The sequence below is a fragment of the Thunnus thynnus genome, chromosome 11 (genome assembly GCF_963924715.1).
Source record: "Thunnus thynnus chromosome 11, fThuThy2.1, whole genome shotgun sequence".
Taxonomy (NCBI): Eukaryota; Metazoa; Chordata; class Actinopteri; order Scombriformes; family Scombridae; genus Thunnus; species Thunnus thynnus.
Genome location: NC_089527.1, coordinates 8200415 through 8220058, shown reverse-complemented (window position 1 = coordinate 8220058; position 19644 = coordinate 8200415).

The following is a 19644-nucleotide window of genomic DNA, read 5'->3' as shown; positions in this document are numbered from 1 at the left end:
CCTTCATTGTGAGAGTCTAGTCTTTTTTGTCCACATATGAAAATGTAAACATGTAAAAACAAGCTTTGAATGTTCATAATCATTGTGGAATATGCATATATCCTCTCTTGAAAACAATTCATAACCCTTCTTGAATTCTGTGAAGTACCCTTTTGTTCTTAATATTGTGCAGGCCACTCAGAGCATGCAGCGTGTAATATGTTCCTCCACCCTCCCCAACCCAAAGGCCTCACAGGAAGAGGCATGACAAAGGTTCAACCAACATATGCGAGCAGGTCATCAGTTGTCCTGGTAACTTTGCTCTGAGGCCAAGCCCACGAGCTGTGCTTTCGGCTGTCGAGTTTTCAGGTGCTGACATTTACTTGCATACTGTTTATCTGAATTCCATTTTTAGAAAATGGTTGAGAAGAATTACACGTCTAGAATTTGACACTCAGCATTTGTAGTACTGTTTGTTATGATATTGTGCAACTGGACTATCACTGTTCTACAATAACATAGCATGAGACCATTTCCCTATTTTCACTACACTTAAAATGAGTTGATGAAAGGCAGGAATATCTTTCTCCAAAAAAAAAAAAATTCATCCTCTTCTTCATAGCACAAGTATGTTGTCATGTTTTACCCACAAAGATATCCATTATGGTATATCCCTGTAAGATATATATATATATATATACATATATATATATATATATATATATATATATATATATTCTACTGTGAGAATCTTCTGTGGTAACATCTGGATTTCATTCCACGGAGCTTGGTTTTGCAGACAGGACTTGCTGTCCCTTTACTGTAGAGAGGGAGTTGAAGGGCAAATTGTTTGATGAAAGATCAAATCCCATTTTTTTACTGTGCAGTGGCGTGGGACTAAGCTATATCTCAGACATTCACAGCAGAAGTTTTTGTATGTACTGTAAGCAATTTTACAAATTTTCAAGCTTTAAATGAATATCACACATGAATGTCTTGAAATATTTGGTCAATTGATTGTGCAGTTCCAGATATCTGTGTTGAGCTTAAAGAAATAGTTTTTGGGAAATACGCTTATTTGCTTCCTGCTGAGACTTAGATGAGAAGATTGATGCCACTCTCATGTTTGTGCAAATAATATGAGCAGCTGCAGCTGTTTAGCTTTGCACAGCACAAAGTGGGAAACAACTAGGCGCTCTGTCCAAGGTAATAAAATCCACCTACCACCTCCAAAGTTAACACATTAAAATTTTGTTATTATTCTTATTTGTTGAATCTGTACAAAAACCAAAGTGCAAAAAAACATATGTTGTTGATTTATGGTGGGTTATGTGTCAGGAAGTTCCTGGTCATAAAATTGTTCTTGTTAACTAGTGAGCTTTAGAGATGCTGGTGAGCAGATTCTGCCACCTTTGGACAGAACCAGACTAGCTGTTTCTCCCTGTTTCCAGTCTTTTTCATGAAAAGAGAATAAGAGTATTTCCTCAAAATGTTGAATACAAGGCAGAGGAAGGCACATTACCCCTAAACTTTTTGTTGTGTGTACCAATTTAATTTGTATCATAAGAAAGTTATGTTGTTCTCTTGACTGATTCTTTCTTTCATTATGTGGCAATAATGTCTTCAAGTTAGAAAATAGGGGTGATACACAATAACACAATAACCTCTCTAAATACTACTTATCTAAATGTTTAATTTGACTAAAATGGGTTTAGGACCTCAGGTATAAGATTGTTTTGTAATATAGTCATACTGTTTAATAAGCGGAGTGATGAGATACCATATCAGGGATATGGTCAATCATTGGACAAATTTGATTACCCAATGTAATTACAAAAAAAATCCTGGAAGGCTGTTCTCCACCCTGTTTGACAGAGTATCTCTTGGCCTTGCGATCCAGTCAGCAGACAGTGGGCACCATTAAGACTTCCTTCCTCTATTGACTCCTTCTCTTTCTTCAGTTTCCTGACTGATGTTGTCTGCAACATTAACAATGCCATTTTTTTAACCCACCTTCAAAGTGAAAAACATGCTGAATCTTAGTCTGAGCTGACACTGTCTTGCTTGCGTCCCCACAAAAATGTATGACCATTTCCTTCTTTTTCTCTTAGTTTCCTGTGTTCTCAAAAAGGACAGAATGTGGGTCTTCAACCCCCCTTTAAAACCTTTAATAAACAGACACACCCAGAGCCTCTCTCTCAAACACTCTCTCACTCAAGGAAGGGACAAAAGAAGAACAGGAAGAACTTCCACTTCCACACTTTCATTTCTGTTGTTTTGTCTTGTTTTCCCCTTTGGCTGGTTGGGGACAGCTCATCCATAATACAAGCATCACAGTGCCTTCTGCCCTGTGTTTAAGGAGCAGAATATTTAAATGTTTATGGGTTAGTTAGAATTAGGAGGGACTGTTGTCACAATAATGCCACAAATACATGAATACAGTTTCATTTTAAGGTTTTGGGGGCATTATACTTTGATGACACGAAATAATTTAATGTTTTCACCATATCAAATTTACTCAAATACAGTTTTTTTAAATGTTTTGTTTCTCTACATCATTTTGATTGAATGTCCTTCCCTTAATGTGTTCTCTGAATTTTACATTAAATCATATCAAGTTGACCAAGTAGGATTTCTAGCTTTTTAGTTCTAGTACAAGTCCTTTGTGTATAGTTCACCTTCCAACCCCCCTCCAAAACATATACCTTAGTCCAAGCTAGCAAGCTTGTGACAGTTAAGCTAGCCAACTCTGAGAGCTATTGTGACTTACTAACGCTAGTTCCTGGCTGGCTTGCATGTTGCATTGAGTAGTTGCTATCACTGTGTGTTCACACAGACCACGAAGTGAATTTTAGACATGGTACGACATGGTACGATTACAGCCGACAAAACTGCTTAATATATTAAAGGGTTACAATTTCATCCTGTAGCAGCCTGATATGATGCAGACTAACTCAGGCCTCAGGGAAGATCCAATATATATGCTCTTAAGTATTAAAAAATTCAGAAACTTATTCAGAGGATGATTTTGCTCTGAGGTTCCACCATGCACAGCAGAGCAGTGGAAACATTTTTCCTGAATTAAACCAGCCCACTATGGCCACAGTATCTGCCTGTCTATGTTTTCAGTCATGTTTCCCTTCTGGAGTGAAAGTTATATTTTAGGACCTCAATTTTCTGTTCCAAAATATTCCCACTAACATCTGTGTTTTGAGTGAGAGTGGATGCACCTGTTGGCGTCCAGCATTTGTCTGAGGAAGTACTGAATAGCAGACACGGACAGCAGAGCACAGAGATATTTATAACGTGAGAGACATGGTTTCCTCTGAGATGTTTCCTAAATCTATGGAACACTCTTCCTTTAGGAAAGTTGCTTTCTATTTTTGACAACTTGTGTCCTGAAAACATAATGAAATCAGAGCCAATTTAGCCTTTATACAAGTGCAAATGGAAGATTTATTTTATTTATTCAGTTTACTTCTCAGGGTCAGTGCATTTTAATAAACATTATGGTAAATGTAACCTGCGTTGTGTAAACAAGCACAGTCTTGCATTGGGCTTGAACGCACGACCTTGGGCACGGGAGGCGGGCATGCTAGCAAGGAGGCTAAAACCCATGGGCATTAGGGTGTGCTGCCAGCACATCTCATAAGGTATCGGTGAGTGAGTTTTACTTACTGAACAGCACTGTACCTACCCGCTGGCTACTGCTACACTCACCCCACTAAACATCACTCCGAGTCAAGGTCATGGCACCAATGTAACATGCATTGTGTAGACAAATACAGTCACGCACTGGACTCGAACTCACAAACTCAGACATGGGAGGTGGGCACGCTAGCAAGAAGGCTAAAACCCATATGTCAGGGAGTGAATTTTACTGTACCCGCTGGCTACTATAACATAAATATGCCAGAATTAGCCAGAAGGCTAGTTGTCATTCGTAGTCCCGGGCTGGGTGGGAAGTTGGAAGCCTAAAGTCAATCTAAAATCAAGTAACAAGTTTAAAACATTAATTATGATGTAAGGCATGTCAATTACAGTAAGAGCAGAACACAGACAGACATAAGAAGAACACAGACATGGGCAGCAATAAAAGCAGAGCAAGTTATGGTTCAACAAAGCAAAAACAAACAATTGCAGAACAGCTTAAACAATTACAGAACAACTGAAATTTCATTACAACTTCACAAAAACAGACATAAGCAAAAACAGATCTGAGCAAAGACAGATATGAGCAACAGGACAACAGTAACACTAAGGTAAGTCAAGCAACAGTGCAGTTTAGCAACATACAAGTTGTGTGTTGATAGACATTTGCCAAATGATGAGGACATCCAAACTAGTGCTGACAGATTTAGTGGCTTGTAAGCCATGTTCTTAACTGTCTAGAAAAGGACCTGTAAGTGGTGAGTTCCTTGATGTGGGCTGGTATAACATTATATTCATGTGCTGCTCTAACTGAAAAGGCAGATTTACTAAAAGCAGATTTTCTTAGTGGGATAATGCAGTTTCCTTTTGTGACTCCTCTTGTAATCTGATTTGTATTTACTCATTGCCTAACAAAGCAACTGAGTGGGTGAGGAGTCATGCCATGGACAATTTTAAAGATGAGATATATATTTGCACGCTTGATCAAGTTTTCCCGGCTCAGAAGGTTATATTTTTCCAGTATGTTACAGTGGTGAAAACTATTAGGTTTCTTATCATGGATTTTCATGGTTTGTTTATATACTAATGGCCTCAAGGTTGAACTACTTGCCCGTGATCAGCTTGTTAAGCAGTAGGTTAGGTCCCATATGATCATAGCTTTCATGTACTTTCTAGCAGCCTCGGTTGACATGCAATTCCTTATGAATCTGAAATTTGCTAGGTTGTACTTGACCCTGTTGCAAACCACTTTAGCCTGCGCTTTGAAGGGGTGATTTCAGTCTATCATGGTCCCATGATATCTGAATTCTTTAACAACCTCTAATCTTTGTCCAAGTAAAAATATGTATGGCTCAACAATATTGCTAGTTTTCTTTGTGAAATACATGCAAGTAGTTTTTGACACATTTAATTGTAGACAGTAAAAAGTGGTTAACCATTCGGAAACATGGGCCATTGCGTTGGTTAAGATGGAGGCAAATGCTGTGTACATAAATTACAGTGTCATCAGCATACATTTGAGTCTCTTTCTTGGGGTATATACATGGCAGATCATTAACATATAAGCTAAATAGAAGTGGGCCCCATATGGATCCTTGTGGGGTGCCAGTGGAGAAGCTAAGAGCAGTACACTGATGGTTATCGAATCTGACAATTTGAGATCGGTCAGAAAGGTAGGACTCTATACACTTAAGGGCATCGGGGGAGAAACTGAAAGTTGATAATGTAGAGATGAGGACAGCATGATTTACAGTGTCAAAGGCTTTCCAACGATCCAAAAAGACAACCCCAACAACACCACACTTATCCAATAATGATTCAACCCTCTCTATTAGTAGGCAGTTAGCCATCAAATGGGGGCCGCAAGATTATACATGTTAAATGAAGTCATTATATGGGTGTTTCATTTCCTCATCTGAACAAAATTGTCTTCATAGTTATTATTCCAATTGCAGTGTCTGTACTCAAGCCAGTTCCTTTTCAGCATGTAAATAACTTATCAGTATTTTGCAGGCACTTTTAGTACTGAATATTAATGTTTATTCTGCACAATTGATTCACTTCAAATTCTTGTATGGCACTTGCTATTATTTGTTAAAACATTTCTCTATGCAACATCAATTATGATTAAAATACTGCCATTTAAAATGTTATTTAAATTGTGTCACCACAATGTGCTGCAACATTTCTTGACGAAAAGAATCAATTCATTATTAGAGACGGCCATGTGAAATTAGTTGTGATGGCTCAACAAAACAATAACAGCTGTACGAAATATTGGAACTCCTCGTGATGCAGCTTTGACATGTGTCATAAATCTCACACTCGGGGCACTGAGAGTTCACTGCTACACGAGAACTGAGATGAGCCAAGTGCAGACATCTGGGAAGGTCACAGAGCGTGCAGGCCAGCCCAAAGCTAGGGAATTAAGGCTTTTTCAGGTACACAAAAGAAAATTTTAAAAAGTCGAAATTTATATTATTAAAGATGATATTTATACAGTATATTGCACAACCAGTGTCAAACTCATTACTCAGGAGACAGTTTTTAGTTTAACTACTTTTCATCCAGTCACTATTTTCTCGAAATGAGAAAATGGTAATACTTGATTATGTCATATTAACAGCTGAAGGGAATCCAAACATCCAAAATGAAGCCCTATGACAGTCATTGTAGATTGACAGATTGGCAGATCAGTGGATGGATAGATGGGTACAGTAAATACAATGACAGACACTTGTCCCATAATTGAATTTTGATTGTGTTTGATAAACATTAATCCACAATATATTTAGTTCTCAATTGATTTTTATTAATTCATTACGTAGCATATAGAACACCACATGGCCGATGTATTTATGTTCAATGTGTTGTAATTGGACGCCTGGAGCCTTGAGAATTTGGGAAATCACAAGAGATTAAGCCTCTGCCCTTCAAACTGTGCACTGGATATCGCTATCCCTCTTTGCAAATGAGGAAAAATTAGAACTGTGAAATGAGAAATGTGACAAGCGATCAACTATGTCGACCACATTTTTAACTGGTGACTCATTAATTATGGAGCTGTGCATTATAGATTCATGGTTTAAAGGGTAAAGCAATGATGTTAAAAGTTGGTCAGTGAGTGCAGACAAAGACTGCACAGCTGAGAACAGGTCAGGATGGTCTGGAAACAGTAACTGCCTGTTATGCAATTCCTCTCCCACAGGAAGTCACTTCATGTCTTGTGAAGTGGGAATTCCTGAGCAAGAAAGATGACCATAAAAATGGCAGTATCAACACTCTGTCAGAATAGCTTCTCCCCCTCTTCTGGCAGACTCAGATATACAGATCATTTTGGTGTGCATTACAGCTGTGGCACAAATTAATTTCCCACATCCGTACAACTCGATTCCAACTCATTAGCTGGAAAATTGACCTACTTTCCCACAAATAAAAGAACACATGAGGATTTGAAATACTTTTGATCTATGATGATTGACTATTATACAACACAGGACATGGTTTATGTACTTATAATATGAATCAGTACAACACTGTCTTGGAAACTAAAGGAAGAGTCAAACAAACTCTGTTTTACTACTCTGCATGTCAGTTTTTATGTTTTATGTTGTTTTTTTTTGTTTTTTTATGGCATTGCTCAATTTAAATGGATGTCTGTAGAATAAGGTAGCCCTTCATCAGGTGTTGGAAAGTAAACCTTGTTCATTATTGACAGTTGGATAATTAGGCTAGTGGTAAAAATACATTTTCAATAAAACAAAGTTCAAACAATATCCTAACAATTACAGTTATATTACCAACATAGAGCTATACTTTCTTCCTTATTTGCATTCAGACCCATCCACTTTGGCAATATGCCATGGCTGTGTGTGCATAAGAAGTTGATCAGAAGTTTGATAAAATCAGGTTTTTTAATGATAAAATTTATTAAATAACAAATATTTAAAATTATGTAGTTTAGTAAGAGGATCAATTCATTCAGTTCACCTAAATGCTTAGTTTTTGTATTTTCCTACTTTTGGAAGGAGTTCCTTTATGCCCCCAAAACATTGAGGCATTTAAGTAGCTTGGCATCAGAATGTGCTAAAACGGCCTGTTTCAGACAGAGGCTGAACCGAGGGGCTGCATAAAGAGCCAGTATAAGATAAAGAAGGAGCTTTTTGAACCATAAATCATGCAAAGATATTCCAGTAAAGGCCAAGAATAAAAAAATATAGACCTGGAAATAATGTTCTCTTTAAAGGAAAACACGTATAATACATCAGAAAGGAATGCAAAAGTAACAAAGGAATCTACAGACATCCCTCTAATGCATCACAGAATTTAGACATTTTTACAGACATGCTCACTATCACTAATATGTTTCCACTGTCATTGCTGTAAAACAAAACAGGCCTCTAAAACAGAAGTTCAGTGGATTTCCAATCAGAGGTTCCAGTGTGGTCCAGGTCCAAATCAAGGGCACGGGAACTTTCTTTTCAACACATGCAGAAAGTTTCCACAGGCCATCCCCAGTGTCGGCACACCACTTAAGCTGCTAATTCCGTTTAATACCACCACCAACTCCCATTTCCTTTCAACAGTTGCTGTGAGTTTGTTTTAGAGGTTGGGTTGGCTCGCTGTATCTTGTTTCACATGACACTCCATTACCACTCTATGAGCACTTTGGGATGTAGTTAAAGCTCTGGGGGTAGATGTTGCGCAAAGTCCTAGAAACTGGCAGATTGGAGAATATCAGGACATTTTGTTTCAAAGTTGAATTAGAGAGGGTTATTGGAGAGGGGACTGTGTGGACCATACAGTTTACTGGCACATGTTTTTGTTTTTTTGTTTGTCTTTGTCTTCATTTTTTTTTGCCAATGCTTAAGTGCTATAAAGTTTAAATAGTCATAGAAGGACTATTTAAACTATTGTATAGCTTTTCACTACCCAAGCTCACTATAAGCTCACATAGTGAAACTCCTAATGCATTTCACAACACATACACACTGTATGATAAAACAAGCAGGTTAAAAAAGGGTTTTTACTTCTTGCACAGATTTTTAGTATGACGATCACTTCACTCTGTGTCAGTGTCTCTCAGTTTGTCTTAGCTCCACCTTATCCTTCCTGTCCACCATACAAAGTACTTTGAGAAGACAAAACGTTCTCATCTTCACTCACCACACCTACACTTCACAGCCAAAGTGTATTTGTCTTTCAAGAGCCTCTGAGTTGCAGCCCTGTTCATATTTTCCATTTCAGGCTCACCCTCATCACTATTTTAGAGCCATCCAGTTCATAATTCTTTCACTTCCTCCAGGTTTTCACCCTTAAAAGGACACAAGCAGATGGATTTTTTATGAAGAAAATCATCTTGCTCTAAGACAGAGGAAAATTCATTTTGTAATGATAAAAAAAAAAAAAAAGATTTTCAAGTAGCAAGCTTGAAAAAGGTGCAAATTATCCCTTATTTGGTGCATAAAGTACTCTTCTGCAGTGCGAGGTAGAGATGAGAAGCAGAAGGCACCCATGAAGACAGCCTTTGTTCCTAAAAGGATGTCATTCCAAAACATGGTTGTCCTTTAAATCTTTAGTTTTGGGCTTTTACTTGCACTGCTATTCAGAGATCCCAGTATCAAACATATTCTAGTGTTACTTAAACTTACAACACATCCAGAGAGACATAGATAAAATAGGCAGTGTAGCAGGTGGTTATTAAAATGATTTACTGAAAAGATGGAGATTCATGAAAAACTGTAAAGTCTCCCCCCACTCAAAAATGTCTTTCTTCTTGTTCCTACAGCTTCACTGTGCAAAATAATGTATGCGCAGAGTTTGACACTAGAAGTCAGTTTTCACATCCATCTGCTGAAAGTGGAAAATTTCTCTGTGCTCACTGAAATCCAATTTTTAGGAGTGGCCCCACAAGCATGATCTACGACACATGTGTAGTAACAAACTAGTTGTAACATCACAACTAATTTGGAAACCAATCGTGGTCCAATATGCAAGTTTCACAAGTGTGATGTGGATGCTTGAAGCCTCCAGTGCACAAACACTGAGAATGGACTTTACAGTGAAGTAGGAAACATCTTGTGTCTGAAATTAAATATATTTGCATATTTATAGATTCTGGAATTTTTAATGAGGGAGAAAGAGTAAATGTCATTATTATATGGTGATTATACTTTTTGCCAAACATATATTGTCATTCTAAGCAGAGTATTTTTATATGTCTTAATACATGTCTGGAGGGGATCTTAAAGAGAGTCTACAGTTTACAGTCTACATATTTTTGTAATGCTATTGTTCAGACATTTAGAATCATGCTGCAAATATGTTTATACTGTGTGAGAATGGAATCAATATAGTAAGATATACAAATGAATTGATAACTTTGAGATCTGTGATACATTTCTCACATAAACCTGGGATAAATTAAAACTCAGTTATTCAGAAAATAACATAACATGAAAAAATACATTACATTTTAGCATTTTGATGATGTTCCCATGCAGAACCATTTACAATCCCTAAAAAAAGGCAAATACCTACAACATTCAAGCAAACCTACATGGAGCACATTCAAATGTATCATACTTACTGTAGCTGTCAGATTAAGGTTGTCACAATATCAGCACTTATCAGAGGCAGGAAACAGATTGTGACAAACACAATGAAGCTTACTGTAAATCTTATCATAACAATTACTTGTAACAGAAAAAAGGCATGAATAGACTCATTGTCTTTTGTATGAAACTGAGATTAGATGAACATGCCATGCTCTGCTGCCAAGAACAAATCTGATGTCATCAGAATGGGATGAGGGGGAATGTGTTGTTGGTGTATCGATAAAAAGAAAATGCGACAAAGTGTTATGGAAACAGAAGTCACTCAAGCTTCTGCTCTACTGAAGAGACATAAAATGGTGGAAATCTTCTTATCTGAGCACACTGATGAGGAGACAGTAATGTTCCTTAAATTGAACTGATACATAAAACAAACATGAATGTCATATTTGAGGTTTGTCTGGTGCTCTGATCTTCTGCAATGGTATAATGGCACCAGACTGGACAATTAACGCCAACAACTTTATCTCATTGCTCCCAATTCCTAATATTAGCATGACGGTAGTGGATGGAAACTTGCATTAATTTGTATTTTCTTTTACCAGAAATTCTCTTAAAATGTGTGTTATGTTTGGAAGGAAACGTGGCTAATGATGCTGACTAGCCCTTTGTTGGTGCCTTTCAGAATGACCCATTCCTAAAGCTGCTAAAAGCAATACTTTCATGTTAACAATGGAATAAATGACTATGTGTGATGTAAAAATGGAGAATCGCCAATCTCTGCAGCGCTCTATGGAGTGTTGTAGCATTTTTTAGCACCTTATTTTGGTTTCATGGGCTGCAACTTTACTGATGTGATTAATTCTCACTGCTCCCATCAGCATAGTTTCCAGAGGTGGCAGTCACCTGTTTCAGAGAAAATGCTGATAAACCCAATGTACACAATCTACCCAGCACCACACAGTAGACACATAATAGTGGTGAACTTGGGAAACATTTAACAGCTAAAGAGCCCAATATAAGAATCCTCCAGGAGTAGGTGGAGATCAAAACAGAGCTTAAAGGAGAGTTGGATTGTCATCAGGCCGTGTGAAACACTGAATGAATGCTAATGTTGCTTTATGTTAGCTGGATGTGTAAATAAGCAACTGTTTGCTAATGTGTTCACCACATTAACTCAAAATATAATTTGTCAGTGTTGTGTTTACAGCTTCTTTCTATTACCCCCAAGTGGCCAAAAAAAATCATGCATGTTTAATGCTAGTGCTTTATATACTAGTGTTTTTTTCTGATTTTTTTAACAAATGATGTTACTTTCACCTTTCAAACTGAGAGAGGACATACATTATTTGCAAAACCACAAGAGGTCACTTATCAGGAAAATATAAACATACTGTTAAAAAAAAATCCCTGATAATATGATAGTATATGTTTTTAACAGTTAAATAATGACAAAGTTTTAGCTACTCACAGCTACTCAGAGTTCACATTTTATAATATGTTTTAGGCCCTCTGCTGGCTGAGTGGCACCAAGCAGACGCTTAATACGCTGATGCCCTGCAGCCAGAGCTCTGCAGAGAGAGCACTTCCTTTTAAACAGAAGTGTAATGTGATGAGGCAGCTGGTTAAACTCCAGATGAGCCGTCTCTGGTCCTCCGGCAGTTTTTTATTAGCTGTTTTTCTGGCTGTAGATTAAAGACAAATGATCTGGTCTTTGCCATTAGGGCTTGTCAACTTTCAAACAACTTGCATGATGAGCTCAGTCTAGCTTAATCTGCTATCTTTGACTTCAGTTATATAGACTTTTATAGTTTTTTTCTTACCTTACTTTTATCATTTAGTTTTTGCTTTTACAATTCTCACCTTTTTTTGCTTTTACTGCTTCACTCATTTTTCTATTGTTTGTAAAGCACTCTGTCACTGTTTTGTAAGGTGCTACATAGGTAAAGAGAACAATGATGACTAAGGTTATGATTAAATTGCAAATGTATGCAATAAACTTAAATTTAGAAAACACTAAATTGGCCACTGGTGAGCTAATATTTCAGGAGGGAGAGACATCAAAACAGTTGAACTGTTCTATGCCTTATTTGTTCTTTCAAAATATTAAAATGTTTACTGTTTTACTGTTTGTCATTGCAGGAAACCCCCTCATCAAAAACTATTTTATGTTTTCCTACTCAAAGCATGACACAATCTTTCCAATGAGCCTGTCTTCCCAAGAAAAACACCACAATATGTCATAATGTCAGTCACCAGAAATGACCTATAGTGACCTTTGAGTGACAGATGCCATAGAGTGACAGTAGTGATTATGACTTGCAGATGTGGCGCAGTTCAGATGATGTCTATATAAGGTGATAAATTTCCATATTCGGAGATGGCACGTTGGGCGGCTGGTTAGATCCTAACCTACAAAAAATGTGCTTAGTGGACTTAGCTGCAGGAGACAGCTATGTACAGCTATGATTGTTGTGTTTACTGTTGCCATGACGATGAAGGTTGCCTAACTTTAAGGAAGTAGTAACCCACACCATGTTTCAAGGGATCATTTTAATGCAAACCAAGTGGTTTTTGTGGCTAAACTTAACCAGACCTTAGCCACAGGTCATTCTTTGCAACTTTGCAGTGCAAGAACGACAATACCTATCAACTGATATTAACTGAAATAAATTAGGGACATTATTTCATTTTTACCAACTATGGCTTATTGATTACAAAAACCAAAATGAAATGGTCAGACTCTCTTTTATGCACATGGGCATTCAAGGTGCACGAGTGTTGAATGGGGGTGGCTGGACTATTCCTGAAACCTATCAAAAACCTGTGTTGAGTACTTGAAGTCGTGGGTGGTCTGTGTTGCCTTTTTTCCATAATGCAACAACGTGAGAGCAAATTCTATTTTCCGTGAGTTGACTGTCACTTGAAGTGGGCTCACAGGTCATGTTAGTCATTGTTATGATGAGTCATTCATGCTGCAGTGCTGGAACTAACAAGGACAAGAACTCTGCGTCAGATACAGTTTATTTCTATGAACACTACAGAACATATCTATTTTTGAGATCATCTACAGTGAAGTCTGAGCGGCCCAAAAATATGAAGCATCCATTCACTGCAGTTGTTTAAATGTAGAAATCCTTGTTTTCATGACAAATGTGACAAATCTGGACAAAACTATCCCAACTTGGCTTTTCCTGAAGTTTTTAAACATATCACATGGTCTTCATGAGCGGAGTTAAGGCAATGGATCTGCTGACATACAACAAAGTAGCTTTTATGATTTAACCTATTGCAATTTAATTACTTTTCATAACATCTACCAATTTTTTATTTTAAGAGAACAATCTCCATGACAACTGCAGAAACTGGTTGAAAGCTGCGGACATTCAGTGGAGCTCTGTTTCTCAGACTACCATTTCCAAGGTCAAGAATGATCCATGAGAAATCTTATTTGATTGTATTTATGAAATCAATTATTTGAACTCTTAAATATTTGATCTAACTTGATATCAGTGGAAAGAAAGTCAAACACACTCATTATGCAGAATGTGGCACACTTATTTTCTCAATAACTTTATTTTGCCATAGACTCTTTTACCCATAACCAATGTCTACATTATTACTTTTAATCAGACAACTGAACCGGTATGTTCATAAACCCCAAATGTGTGCACTGCAGAAAAATGTGTTATATAATCCTGTGTCCTCCTGACATGAATAAGATGTTTAAAAATGATGTCCAGAGAGGGGAAGACCACTTATGATGAAAGCTGATTTGGCAATAACATAGTGCTTTATAAAGTAAATACAGCATCCTAAAGCCTTTGAGAATTGAAAGCAAGTATTTGGTAGTTTATATTTAGTTGTCTTTGTTTTTAACCAACATTAATAGGTTCCAGTTTTTGGTTCTTGTTGTTTTTGTTCTCGTGTTTTAGTCCATTTATTTGAAAGACATTGGCTACTTTATTTACTCTGTATCAGACATCAGTAAAACAAATATTTCTTGGAGCTATTAAACGCTTAGTATTACTTAACTTATTAAACTAGAACACCAAAGTGTTTGAGTGTGGATTGGATAAACTGTAAAGACAATCATCTGAAGGCAGGTGAAGGCCATTTATGGGCATACATCTCTTATCCCTTACCTGAGACAATCTACATTCTTCAGACTCCAACATCCTGTTTTACTAATTATTATCACTCACAAATTGCAGATAAATTGAGTGTCCTACAGGACATGATCTCATGTTGCAAGCTGCGGCTTGCGTTTTGCTAATTTCTCATCACAGATGGTAAGTGTATGCTCATTGCAAAAGTACCGAAGTGAGTCAGCCCCAGACTACTGTCGTATGTTAAAGCAAAAATAAACTTAATTGTTTTTTTCAGCACTGTCCTCTGATGTAAAACAAGGCTACACTCCCACACTGAAGTCAACAATAGTTCAATATCATTTCCTTAATTGCATTCAATTATGAGCATAGGGCAGAAGAGGGACATGAGATTTTGTAAACAATCCATCCTGTGTTTATAGAAATGCCTTTTCTTGGAATGAGCGGGACATTAAACAAAAGGAAGACTTGTTCTGTTTGGGACATGAAAAGGAAAAAACAACGCAACCAACTAAACCAGTACAATCATAAATAAAACATGCAAACCATAGTTTTTAATACAATAAAACAATGACAGCAGTACTTGAGGAATAAACACACTTTTTTTCTATTTTTTATTAATGTTCATGTTGTTTCTGGGTATTGTAATGTATTTTCAACTCAAAGATAAATCTGACGGGGCTGCGAGATGATAAAAAGATAGAAAAGAAGAAGACAAAACATTGCTGTCACTGCTACACCTTTTCTCTGGCTTTTCTCGAACTTTTTTTTATTTTTTTCTCATGAAATACTGGAGAGTTTTTTTTCGTCAGGACGGAAACAGTCTGAGAGGAAAACATTACTATCTGGTTTAAGTGTTCACACCACAGCAAAGGCCACAAGCCAAAAAGTTTTGGAAACAGCACATTATGATCATAAAAACATTTAACCATCATGTTCTATCTTGTGCTATACTGTCACACAAGACATTGGCAGGGATGACATCATTCATTTTAGTTCATCGCTGCTTTCTGTTGGTCAGATATTTTATGGACAATATTATAATATTTGTGTATTTAGTTAGCTGCCAAGCATTTGCAACTGAAGCTTGTGGCACATTGTCACATACATTACAAGGAAATACTACTTGGTATTCTGCTTATTCTTGCTTGCAGTGTGATGCTACTTTTTACTACTCATATCTTATTTGGAGCCAGATGAAGAATCCCTGAAGGCAATACCATCCCCTTCTATCTAAACCTATTGTTGAAGCACTTGTTGACAAGTCCACCCTTTAGTACTTGTGTATTTTGGCATAATTACATCTAATAATATGCAACCATTATAGACAGCAAGTTATTAAAATGAAAGCCTATTTGTTCTGTGAGATGACTGACAAGGTGCACAGAGACCATCTTCTAGGAAAAACATCTGAATAATTGGTTTCAAGTGCCCCAAAACAACATACGTTCATGTTGAAATGACAAAGCCCTCTAGCACTCATTGTAATTACGATGAGAGGAAATCAGGGGACGCTATTATAAAGTGACAAAGTCCACGTAGGCAGGAGGTGGGGGGTTGATGGATGGGTCAACAAAACATCGAACTTCATCAGACCGGTGACGTGTTTTGGAGGACTTGTTGAGTGTACAACTGCAATGTCCTTGTTGCGTCACAGCGTTTTTGAGCACCGTTGATGTAGCTGCGGCTCAGGGAACAACACTGAATTTGTTCATTTGTAATTCCGCTCTCCACAAGTCTCCAATTAAACTGAGGAATAAAAGATATCTCAGCAGAAAGGTCTTGAGTAGACTGACGAGTGCTCTCATTGCTCTTTACAATTATGTTATCAGTGAATTGTAAATAACATATGGTATTCACTTATACTAATTATATATGACCCAGGGCTCTACATTCTGCAGCTGTGTATCTTGTCTTGTGGCTAATTGGAGTGGAAGAAGAGAGAGCTTTATCAGGATGCATGCTTTTATCCCTGCTCTTGAAGGCATGACTCATATGAATAATTGAGGTTCACAACAAGCTTGGTGCGACACATTGATCTTGCTATTACTGATCAGCTCATAATTTGCTAAGGGCCATCTCCTCCAATCATATTTGCCATATGACTCAGTGATGCGCAGTGTTTGCATGAAGTCTCCGCAGCACAGACGGCAGGTTAGTCCGGAATCATAAATGTCAACAAACTGTTATACATTTGCCTTGTGATATAGATGCTACACATATGGACTAACTGTTATGCAGTTATGTGGTCAATTGAGTCTTCCGGGCTGAAGAGGTAACTGCATATTCTGATACTTCATTGTACTGTGGACAGACGGGTATAATGGAGATACGGATGAATCAGCTAGAAAAGAAATCGTGGCTTTATAGACATACAATGAGTTACAATGAGTTAACAAGGTAACTTTAGGTTTAAATCAGGATTTCTTATTTGACAAATGATGCAAACTGAAACACAAACCTTTATCCCCACCAGTTGTCTATGGAGAAATGTCATCATCTTTTCTGGAGGGATCCCCGTCACACTATTTACAAAAATCCTTTTGTCAGTTCTTGGAATATAGAAGACATGGCTTTCCACTTTGCACTCTATAGAGTGAATTTTAAATGCAGGTATTATAAAATGTGTAAAATTAATTCAGAATGAGAACGCTTGCACTATAGTGGCCGTTTTACCATTTTCCAGGTTCCCGGGGCTATTTAGTCTTCAAAGTTTTTTAGTTTTTATTTGTGTTACGCTGAATTAAATCTGTTTTTCCTGTTAAAACCCAGTGGACTCACACGTCCACTGGAGGCAGGGAAAATGTTGAATGAGGATTTATTTGAATATCACAAAATCACAATTCTCCATCGTTACAACTAAGCCCGGTCCGGCTTGATGTTGTACTCCTCAACATTAACACACACGTTATTACCTGCCGTCTCATGTACACACAGTCAAATACACAGTCAAAAGCTTGTTTCGGTCAGAACTTGTTCGCAGACTCATCTACATCTTTTGAAGGCTTTTTTTTGCCCTCATTGCAAATAACAAAAATTTACGCTCCTGCATTCCAGCAAAAAAGAATAATAGCAAATATATACATAACCTTAGCAAAGTCCACCTATAACACTCTACATCTACTGTATATAAGCTATACATAAATGCATTGAATGAACTTAAATATTGCAAGAACATATATAAAGTGATTGCAACATAAACAGTTTACCAAATATGTGCCTGAGTGGTTCCTATAAGCACCTTAAGATTTATGTTTGGTTTTCCCTAATGTGTTTTTTCCTTCAAATTACTACTCGACTGCACACTGGTATGGGTTACATTTGGGGAGAGAAACATAACTATGTTTATGACTACAAGCAAACAACTTCAGCGCAGGGATTTTTGACAATTGCAGGAAGACTCTTAGTGCCTGTGGCCCTCTCAGTAGTGGGCAACCTGGGCAGACATTTCCTTGTGTGATAGCAAAGCTACACTCTGCAATTTGTCTCATTAGCAGACGTCCTGACCAGTCGGCTCCAAAAACAAGCCACTTCTTTCCCTTTTTTGTGCTTAATTGAGAGGACTTGGGTAAACTGTTGAAAATTCCGGTATGGCTTGCTGAATGATAGATTTTCCTTGAGGAAATCTTGTTTTATCTTTGGGAAGCAAGAGGAACAAATTGTCAAACAACACGTTAAAACAGACTCACACATTTGTTGTTTTGTCCCTAAAAGAAAACATCCATATAATGAATGAAAAGATAAACAATAAATATGGGACACATTGCCTTTTCCTCTTTCAGCTCCATTGTAAAGCTGTTAACTGCAGAGCGATTGTATCCACAATACTAACCCTACTGGTCAATACAACAATACATAAAGTCTTGAGATGAAGGTTACAGCCATGCTAGCAGCTCTGTGGGGTCCTACTTAGTAGACACAGCAATGCTTTGAGCTAAATGCTAACTCAGTGTGTTTACAATGACAATGCTAACATAGCCGGTATATAATACACAAAGTACAGCTGAGTACAGTGGGAATATGATTAGTTTGACAGGTATTTGATCAGAAACCAGTATTCTACAAAGTATCAGACAAATAAAAATTTTTGACCTAATGATGGTGCTAGATTTATTAGAATTTATCCTGAAGGGGTCATGAATGTATAGCACCAGTCAAAAAAGTGTGTCCAAACTTTTAACTTTTACTGTATGTACCAACTGTCATGGCAATCAATCCAGTAGTTGTTGAGACATTTTACTCTGAACCAGAAACATCAAACATGAAAGTCTGTGCCAATTTATCAGGAAGATAAGTGAACACTTTTACTTCTTTGTGGTGATAGAGTAAAACGTCAATGGGTCATGTCAAGTCTTCAGGATTCATCCACTGGGAAACATAAATGTAACAGTAACAGTAGCTAAACATCTCTTATAACAGTAAAAAAAAACCAAAAAAACAATCAATGTCACTTGTTGACTTAGTCACTGCTTTTGAATCACATTGTTTGCATTTTCCGACAGTAAATACAATTTATTAAAAGTACGTATTTGATAGTCTCACAATCAGGCACAAACAAGTTGTTTTGGAGAAAACTTTGCTCCTTTTATAACTGAAACTTTTGCTAACATCATTAGTGTCACTTGAAGTGCTGATCTCTTCCGGGTTCCAGGAGACAGATTTAGCAGAGAGCTAAATTCCCAAACCACTGGTGTCAAATCCAAGGGCACAGGAAGTATGACTATTAAATCACGCAGTGAATGTATGTTTGTTGCCGTGGACACAAATGCACAACATGCACAGGTTGCAAAATTGCACAATATGCATTTTTTTATTTTTTATTTTTAGGACTGAATAAAAGGAAAGATTACTTTTTTATTATGAATAGTGTTCTGCATTGCACAGACATGCAAGATTCATTCATACAAAAAGAAAAGACATGCTGGAACACACACACACACACACACATACACACACACACACACACACACACACACACACACACACACACACACACATAGAAAGACACACACAGCTCTTGTTACAGCTCTGTCACAGCTTATCCCTCTATTCTCACTTTATGCCGTGTCTGTGCAACTGTTACGATACACCTGTCATCACACTCCCCAACAGCTCTCTGGCTGATGTGCATTAGCTGCTTCCTGGAAGTTCCTCAAGCTGGATATAGACACAGTTTCATAGATCGACCCATAAAGATGCCAGCTGCTGACAGAGACTTTCCTTAAGCAAAAAGTATCCTTGAGCAGGGTGGATATGTTGAGATATAATCTGTAATCATTCTTTGATTTTTTTTAGACAAAGAGTGACTTTCTTGGCACTCCTGGCATATTACATTGCAATCAGCAAGTTTA